Genomic DNA, 10,000 nt, shown 5'->3' with positions numbered 1-10,000 from the left:
ATGCCTTTCCTATAGGCCCCACCCCTTTCCCCCACAATGCCTTTCCTATAGGCCCCACCCCTTTCCCCCACAATGCCTTTCCTATAGGCCCCACCCCTTTCCCCCACAATGCCTTTGCTATAGGCCCCACCCCTTTCCCCCACAATGCCTTTCCTATAGGCCCCACCCCTTTCCCCCACAATGCCTTTCCTATAGGCCCCACCCCTTTCCCCACAATGCCTTTGTTATAGGCCCCACCCCTTTCCCCCCACAATGCCTTTGCTATAGGCCCCACCCCTTTCCCGCACAATGCCTTTCCTATAGGCCCCACCCCTTTCCCCCACAATGCCTTTGCTATAGGCTCCACCCCTTTTCCCCCACAATGCCTTTGCTATAGGCCCCACCCCTTTCCCGCACAATGACTTTCCTATAGGCCCCACCCCTTTCCCCCCACAATGCCTTTGCTATAGGCCCCACCCCTTTCCCCCACAATGCCTTTGCTATAGGCTCCACCCCTTTTCCCCCACAATGCCTTTGCTATAGGCTCCACCCCTTTTCCCCCACAATGCCTTTGCTATAGGCTCCACCCCTTTCCCCCACAATGCCTTTGCTATAGGCCCCACCCCCGTACATATTCAGGCCCCTGACACATCTGACACATCTGTTAAATGATGGGGATGCATAAGTGTGAGTGTGTGAGAGTGGTGTGATGTGTGTGTGTGTGTGTGTGTGTGTGTGTGTGTGTGTGTGTGTGTGTGTGTGTTCCCTCACTAGAGGAAGACGAGCAGTTAAGGAATCAAATCTGCTGAAAAGCCTGCAGGGGCTGAGGCACGGGCTACAGCAGACGGCTTGGGAAGACCCTGCTGTTCAGGTGTGTGTGTGTGTGTGTGTATGAGTGTGAGTGTGTGAGTGTATGAGTGTGAGTGTGAGTGTGTGTGTGTGTGTGTGTGTATCTGTGTGAGTGTGTGAGTGTGAGTGTGACTGTGTGTGTACCTGTGTGAGTGAGTGTGTGTGTGTGTGTATCTGTGTGAGTGTGTGAGTGTGACTGTGTGTGTACCTGTGTGAGTGTGTGTGTGTGTATGAGTGTGTGTGTGTGAGTGTGACTGTGTGTGTAAACTACTAGGTGACCCTTAACAGCACACACACAGTCAGGTTGAGGTCAGGGGAGTTGGAAAGCCAAGCAACGTCATCTGAGCAGGATGTGTTTGTGTGTGTGGGAGAGTGTGACGACCCAGCTAACCCCGCCCACGGGCAGATGGGAATATTGGTTTTGTCCTTGTCTCTGCTCAGGTGCGCGTGATTGGCTGGAGGATATAAAGGCTACGATTTCAACATGGCGGTCTCTCTCTCCTCCTCGCAGCGTTTGTGCTTCCGTTGTGTGTTTTGTTTGTTGCTCCTATACTGATCCACACCACATTTTGGGTTATTCCTCTACACTGACTTACACCACACGTATTTAATGTTCATTTCTTTACCATTCCATTATTGTTAGTCTGTGTTAAACTCCTATTATTTATTAAATTCACTTATTATTTCTCACAGGTGTAAATTACCTGTTGCAGCAAAGTTCAGATCGGGGAGTACCGCGCATACATTGTTTATTTGGATGGTAATTTGGTTAAGATATAGGATTTGTTTGGTTTCGCTTGCTTTCTTTGTTTGGCCGTGGAGGAGGGAGCTGCATTTGGGATCCTGCAGTCTGCACGTTGTCTGGCTAGAGTAACGCGGCTGTGCAGGTTGGCAATTGGGCGCAGGTGTATCTGGTAAGTGGGAGGGTGACGGTAGGTTAGATCCTACCTGAGCTAATTGGACCCCGTGCAGGTGTAGAGCGCTTACCGCTGTTTGTTGTTTTTCTTTTTATTGTAGTTTGTTGTTTTTGGTGCGTCGGACGCGCTGGGGTTGCGGTGCAAGCAACTCAATTGTATGCGGACGCACTGAAGACGGCAGATTAGTAATATTTAGGGTATTTTTTTTTGGTGGGAGGTAGATGCGGGGAAGCTCTTTGTTCTTGTGTGGTAAATGGGGTTGGTTCGCCTGTGCCTGGTTTGCGGATTTTGCACTGCTGCGTTCATGGCAGATAATTGGATCAGTTGGGCATTTTCTTGTAAATAGAGAGGTATTGTAGAGAAAATTGAAATGCCTACCATAGAAGTAGAGGATTTTTTTACGTCTCCAACCGAAGATTTATTGGATAGTTTGACAAAAGAGCAATTGGGTCAGGTTGCGGTACACTACCAATTTGATATTCCGAAGGGTTTAAAAAAACAAGAACTCCAAGAATGTGTGAAATCAAAATTGGTAGATATGTCGGTAATTTCTAGTAAAATTACCGCCGAGACATCTGGTCCACCGACAACGACGTCAACCCCTAATGCAGGTGAAAAGGTGGGGAGTCTGGAAAACCAGGCCGAGCTCTTAAAGCTTCAGCTCGAATACAAACGGTTGGAGGCCGCCGAGCAAGAGAAGGATCGCGCATTTCAGCGTGAGTTTGAACTGAAACGTTTAGAAGCAGAACAAAATAAACGTGAGTATGAAAGGGAGCGTGAAGCCTCGGAAAGAGAAAATCGGCGTGAATTAGACCTCAAACGTTTAGAAGCCGAGGAAAAGAAGCGTGAATTAGACCTCAAACGTTTAGAGGCCGAGGAAAAGAAGCGTGTGTATGAAAGGGAACGTGAATTGGAACAGTCAGCCGAAAGAGAGAAAGAACGTCTATTCGAGCTAGAAAAAATAAGACTACAGCAACAGCAGAAAGATAGTGATATGGAAATCCAAAAAGAGAAGCTGAGATTAATTGCTGAAGGGAAGATGCGGGTCGGTGATGATTTCCCTGCGCCGTCTGGCACTCACGGTGATCTTTCCAAAATGATTAGGTTTTTACCTAAATTTAATGAACGTGATCCCGATATCTTCTTTTCGCTTTTTGAGGGTATCGCTGATGAGCATAGTTGGAGTGACACTCAGCGTACGCTGTTACTTCAAACTGTCTTTACCGGGAGAGCCCAAGATGCGTTTGTGGCATTGTCGTTGACAGAGCGAAAACAGTACAGGTGCGTCAAAGAGGCTGTTCTGAGAGCATTCGAACAAGTTCCAGAGTATTATCGACAGCGGTTCAGAAACTGGAAAAGAGCTGAACGGCAAACTTATGCTGAAGTTGGTAGAGATCTTGTTGCGTTTTTTACCCGCTGGCTTCACTCAGTCGATGTGACCACCTTTGAGGAATTGTTCGAATTAATTACACTGGAACAATTTAAAAACATCGTCCCTGAGCGGCTTACTACTTTTATTAATGAACACACCGTTAAAACCGTTTCTGAGGCTGCAGTGCTCGCTGATGAGTATGAGTTAACTCATAAAAGTAGAGTCGGTGAACACTTTCGTAACCGTACATATACTCGAGATGAACCTCGATCACACTGGTTCAGTGGTAATTCAAATGCTCGGTATGATGGTAAACAAGATCCTAAACGTGTTAATGCCAATTCGGATAATCAATGCAGGTATTGCCTGGAGATGGGACACTGGAAACAGGATTGTCCCGTATTAAAAGATAAAAATGCGGGAAAGTCTAACTCTACCAGATATAGCTTATGCGCTGCCCCTGTGTGTCAGGTGAATTATGCGAAAGTGAAGGTGAAGTCACGGCTGGCAGAGGGTACAGTCCCTGCTGGAGGTTCAGGTTGTGTGGTGCCTGATTGCCCTGCAGTGGAGCTGTGCAGCTCTGGTGCCAATGAACAGGTCGGGGGAGGTTATGGGCCTTTCATTACCAATGGTTTCATTTCACTTGTCGACGGTTCGAATAAGATACCCGTTAAAATATTACGGGACACTGGCGCTACCGAAAGTTTTGTGGCGGAGACCGCTTTGCCATTTTCTGTTAATTCTAGTATTGGAAAGAGTGTTTTGATTAGGGGAATTGGTATGCACACTATGTCCGTTCCGCTGCATAAAATCAGGTTGAATTCCGATCTTGTGCAAGGGGAGGTGGTTGTGGCAGTTCGCCCTGTATTGCCAGTGCCAGGGGTTGATGTCATCTTGGGTAATCATCTAGCCAGAGATAAAGTGTGGCCCAGTGGGCCAGCCCCACCGATCGTAACCATCGAGCCTATGGAGGCTATTAGGCCGGACGATTGCGCTATAGAATTCCCTGGTGTTTTCACGGCCTGTGTCGTGACTCGTGCAAGGAGTCGCACACAGACAGTGGAGGGTGCGTCAGATTCGTCAAAAGCTAGCAATAAGATGGTGCAATTGCCAAATTCCTTTGATCGGGATGACTTTATTGCTGCGCAGATAGAAGACAATGGATTGGCAGAGTTTTTCGTTGGAGCTCTGTCGGGAGAAAAGATTCCGAGTGCAGAGAGGGGATACTTTAGTAGTGACGGGTTGTTGGTGCGGAAATTTGTGTCTGTAAATAACGATCTGAGTGAAACAGTGATGCAGATTGTTGTGCCGAAAAAGTACAGAGATCAGGTGTTGCAGGCGGCCCACGGGGAAGGGGCTGGGCACTTCGGGGTGCGGAAAACATACAGCCGGCTATTGCAACATTTCTATTGGCCGCGCTTGAAGCGAGACGTGGCAGGGTTCATAAAGACGTGTCATACGTGTCAGGTAGCTGGAAAGCCGAACCAGTCCATTAAACCCGCGCCGTTGCATCCAATTCCAGCAGTGGGCCAGCCTTTCGAGCGCTTGTTGATCGATTGTGTGGGTCCATTGCCTCCATCGAAGTCTGGTGCGGTTCACATGTTGACAGTGATGTGTCAGACGACGAGATATCCCGCTGCATACCCGTTACGAAGTATCAACACTAAGTCAATTGTCAAAGCTCTCTCGCAATTTATTTCAGTATTTGGTATCCCAAAAGTAATACAATCGGATAGAGGCAGCAATTTTACGTCTAAGATGTTTGCCGAAGTTTTAAAACATCTTCGAATAAGCCACAGTTTGAGCAGTGCTTATCACCCTCAGAGCCAAGGTGCTCTTGAGCGTTTTCATCTCACACTCAAATCATTGTTGCGTGCATACTGTTCTGAGCTCCAGCGCGACTGGGAGGATGGCCTACCATGGTTGCTTTTGGCTGCTCGGGAAGTGTCGCAAGACAGTCTTGGTTTTAGTCCAAACGAGTTGGTATTCGCGCATAAAGTCCGGGGTCCGCTGTCATTGTTAAAAGATGGCTTACAAGAATCTGAGCCTCCGGTAAATCTTATTGATTATATCGATGGTTTTCGTCGCAGATTGTTTTTAGCGTGGCAGTGTGCCGCGAAAAATCTGGGTAAATCTCAAGCACGGATGAAAAAAGTGTTTGACCGAAAAGCAGAGCCTAGGCTCTTTAGTCCAGGTGACCAGGTTTTAGCTTTGTTGCCCATACCTGGCTCACCGTTTCGTGCGCGATTTACCGGTCCTCATGTTGTTGTCCGTCAAGTGGCAGAGCTTGATTATTTGATTGCCACACCAAAACGGAGAAAAGCAACTCAGCTTTGTCATGTCAATTTATTAAAACGGTATTACACTCAGTCCTCCAGGGCTGACGTGTCTGGTGAAAAGGTTGATGCTGTTGTTCTAGCTGTTGCCGGTGGCGTGGTTTCAGACTCTCCTCCGGTGGCAGAGGAGGTGGAGGATGAAGGCGGCCCCGATGACAGTATTTTGTTACCACGGTTAAAAAATTCTGAGATGCTTCAAAATCTGAATGGCCTAGTAAGTCATATGCCTGATAGCCAGAGGGATGTGTTAAAGTCTTTGATTTTTTCCTTTTCTTCTTTGTTCTCCGATACTCCGACATGTACGAATCTGATTGAGCACGATATTGATGTGGGAGACGCTGCGCCCATTAAACAACGGTTTTATCGTGTTCCGTTAGTCAAGCAAAAAATCCTGGAGGGTGAGGTCCAGTACTTGCTGGACAATGGCCTGGCTAAACCATCTTATTCGAGCTGGGGTTCACCATGCTTGTTGGTGGCTAAACCAGACTCGACATTCAGATTTTGCACCGATTACCGCAAAGTAAACCAAGTGACTAAGGCCGACTCTTTCCCGCTGCCTCGAATAGAGGATTGTGTGGACCGCGTGGGGTCTGCTAGATTTGTCACAAAGTGCGACCTTCTAAAAGGTTACTATCAAATACCGTTAACGCCGCGGGCGCAAGAGATAGCTGCCTTTGTTACACCATCAGGTCTCTACTCCTATAATGTCATGTCATTTGGTTTAAGAAATGCCCCTTCCAGCTTTCAGAGGCTTATGAATCATGTAATATCTGGCCTTGAGGGTTGCGCTGTGTACCTAGACGATGTTGTTATTTATAGTGATACGTGGGAGTGTCACTTGTTGCGTCTGTCTGCTTTGTTCGAAAGGTTTGCCAAAGCCAATTTGACAGTAAATTTGGCAAAGTGCGAATTTGCGCGGGCCACAGTGGTCTATTTGGGGAAGGTAGTCGGGCAGGGAGAAGTGCGGCCGGTACGAGCCAAAGTGACGGCCATTGATGGTTTTCCTCGTCCTTCAACAAAAAAGGAATTGATGAGATTTCTGGGCATGATAGGTTATTATCGGAGTTTTTGTTTAAACTTTTCTACCGTGGTAGCGTCCCTCACCAACTTATTAAAAGGAAAGACTCAATTTAATTGGACACCGGAGTGTCAACAGGCATTCGACAATGCCAAACTGTTACTGAGCACTGCACCGGTCCTGGCGGCTCCTCGGCTTGACCGTCCGTTTAAAATCCAGGTGGACGCGAGCCAGGTTGGGGCGGGTGCAGTGTTGTTGCAAGTAGATGACCAAGGACTTGACCGTCCCGTTTGTTACTTTTCAAGAAAGTTCAACAAATACCAGTTCAACTACTCAACCATTGAGAAAGAAGCGTTGGCATTGGTGTGGGCGCTTCTACATTTTGATGTGTATGTGGGGGGTGGTGCCCACCCAGTGGTCGTCTTCTCAGATCATAATCCACTGACATTTTTGCATTCATTACAGAACCCAAATCAACGCTTGATGCGTTGGGCTTTGTTTTTACAGCCGTACCATTTACAAATTTACCACATTCGAGGGGTGGATAATGTAATGGCCGATGCGCTGTCTCGCGCCCCGGGTGTGGTTGGGTAAGTTGTTTGCCTGTCTCATTTCTCTTTTCTCCATATCTGTCCCTTATCATCTTAAACTGCTTTTCTAAGTACTAGAATTGCTGATGGTCAGGAGGTGGAGTGGCGGGAGAGGGAGAGGTGGTGATGGGGTGAATGGGCCCAGTGAGAGTGTTGTATGGTGTGTCAGAGTGGATATGACAGATCGGTTGAGGATGGTGAGTGTTTTGTCATATTTGTTGGGTTTTTTGGGAGCTTTATTGGAATGTTTTTGGATGTATACTAAATGACAGAATCCCATCTCGGTGGGCTTCTGTTTTAAGGGGGGGGATATGTGACGACCCAGCTAACCCCGCCCACGGGCAGATGGGAATATTGGTTTTGTCCTTGTCTCTGCTCAGGTGCGCGTGATTGGCTGGAGGATATAAAGGCTACGATTTCAACATGGCGGTCTCTCTCTCCTCCTCGCAGCGTTTGTGCTTCCGTTGTGTTTTGTTTGTTGCTCCTATACTGATCCACACCACATTTTGGGTTATTCCTCTACACTGACTTACACCACACGTATTTAATGTTCATTTCTTTACCATTCCATTATTGTTAGTCTGTGTTAAACTCCTATTATTTATTAAATTCACTTATTATTGAAATCGTGCGTGGTCTCCCCATTTATGTTGCGTACCTTGAGCCGGTACGTCACAAGAGTGAGTGAGTGTGTGCGAGTGTGTGTGTGTTGTGTGTATGAGCATGTGTGTGTGTGAGAGAGAGAGTGTGTGCGCGTGTGTGAGTGTATGTGTGTGGTGTGTGTTGTGTGAGAGAGAGAGAGAGAGAGTGTGCGCGTGTGTGAGTATATGTGTGTGTTGTGTGTATGAGCATGTGTGTGTGAGAGAGAGAGAGAGAGTGTGTGTGAGTGTATGTGTGTGTTGTGTGTATGAGCATGTGTGTGTGTGAGAGAGAGAGCGTGTGTGCGCGTGTGTGAGTGTATGTGTATGTTGTGTGTATGAGCATGTGTGTGTTGTGTGTGTGTGTATGTGTGTGTTGTGTGTGTGTATGTGTGTGTTGTGTGTATGAGCATGTGTGTGTGTGAGAGAGAGAGTGTGCGCGTGTGTGAGTGTATGTGTGTGTTGTGTGTATGAGCATGTGTGTGTTGTGTGAGTGTATGTGTGTGTTGTGTGTGTGTGAGTGTATGTGTGTGTGTGTGTTGTGTGTGTTGTGTGTATGAGCATGTGTATGTGAGGGAGAGAGAGAGAGAGAGTGTGTGCGCGTGTGAGTGTATGTGTGTGTTGTGTGTGAGTGAGTGAGTGTGTGCGCGTGTGTGAGTGTATGTGTGTGTTGTGTGTATGATCATGTGTGTGTGAGAGAGAGAGAGAGTGTGTGCGCGTGTGTGAGTGTATGTGTGTGTTGTGTGTATGAGCATGTGTGTGTGTGAGAGAGAGTGTGTGCGCGTGTGTGAGTGTATGTGTGTGTTGTGTGTATGAGCATGTGTGTGTGAGAGAGAGAGAGAGAGAGAGAGAGAGAGTGTGCACGTGTGTGAGTGTATGTGTGTGGTGTGTGTATGAGCATGTGTGTGGTGTGTGTATGAGCATGTGTGTGTGTGTGTGAGAGAGAGAGAGAGAGTGTGTGAGTGTATGTGTGTGGTGTGTGTATGAGCATGTGTGTGTGTGAGAGAGAGAGAGTGTGTGCGCGTGTGTGAGTGTATGTGTGTGTTGTGTGAATGAGCATGTGTGTGTGTGTGAGAGAGAGAGAGAGTGTGTGTTGTGTGTGAGAGAGAGAGAGAGTGAGTGTGTGCGCGTGAGTGTATGTGTGTGTTGTGTGTATGAGCATGTGTGTGTGAGAGAGAGTGTGTGAGTGTATGTGTGTGTTGTGTGTGTGAGAGAGAGAGAGAGTGTGTGCGCGTGTATGTGTGTGTTGTGTGTGTGAGCGTGTGTGTGAGAGAGAGAGAGAGTGTGTGAGTATGTGTGTGTTGTGTGTATGAGCATGTGTGTGTGAGAGAGAGAGTGTGTGCGCGTGTGTGAGTGTATGTGTGTGTTGTGTGTATGAGCATGTGTGTGTGTGAGAGAGAGAGAGAGAGTGTGTGCGCGTGTGTGAGTGTATGTGTGTGTTGTGTGTATGAGCATGTGTGTGTGTGTGTGTGAGAGAAAGAGTGAGTAAAAGTTGTGTGTATGAGCATGTGCGTGCGTGCGTGAGTGTGTGTGTGTGTGTGTAAGAGTGTGTGTGTGTGTGTGTGTGTGTGTGGCTGAACTGTTTCTGTGCTGTGTTGCAAATACAGGAAATCCGGACTTCCTGTATATGCAACACAGCACAGAAACACATGCGCGCGCACACACACACACACACACACACACACTCTTACACCCACACACACTCTCACACACTCACACTCACACATTCACACCTTACACAATGCAGAAAAGAAAATCTGAGAGTCTGTTTAGCTGTTCACACTTCATCACTTCATCAGGCCAACACTCACACTCACACACACACACACACACACACACACACACACACACACACACACTCTAAAGGCAGAAAAGAAAATCTGAGAGTCTGTTTAGCTGTTCACACTTCATCAGGCCAACCCTCACACACACACACACACACACACACACACACTCTAAAGGCAGAAAAGAAAATCTGAGAGTCTGTTTAGCTGTTCACACTTCATCAGGCCAACCCTCACACACACACACACACACACACACACACACACACACACTCTAAAGGCAGAAAAGAAAATCTGAAAAGAAAATCTGAGAGTCTGTTTAGCTGTTCACACTTCATCAGGCCAACCCTCACACACACACACACACACACACACACACACACACACACACACACTCCATCCAGCAGCTGAATGTCTACCTGCCCTCTGAGACCGGGTTTGCCCTCTCTAAGCACAGCGGCCATTTTGTGAGCAGCTTCAGCACCTCAGTCTGAATGATGAAGAACTAAACACACAC

Source organism: Clupea harengus, chromosome 23 (assembly GCF_900700415.2).
Source record: "Clupea harengus chromosome 23, Ch_v2.0.2, whole genome shotgun sequence".
NCBI lineage: Eukaryota > Metazoa > Chordata > Actinopteri > Clupeiformes > Clupeidae > Clupea > Clupea harengus.
This window is presented reverse-complemented; position numbering follows the sequence as displayed.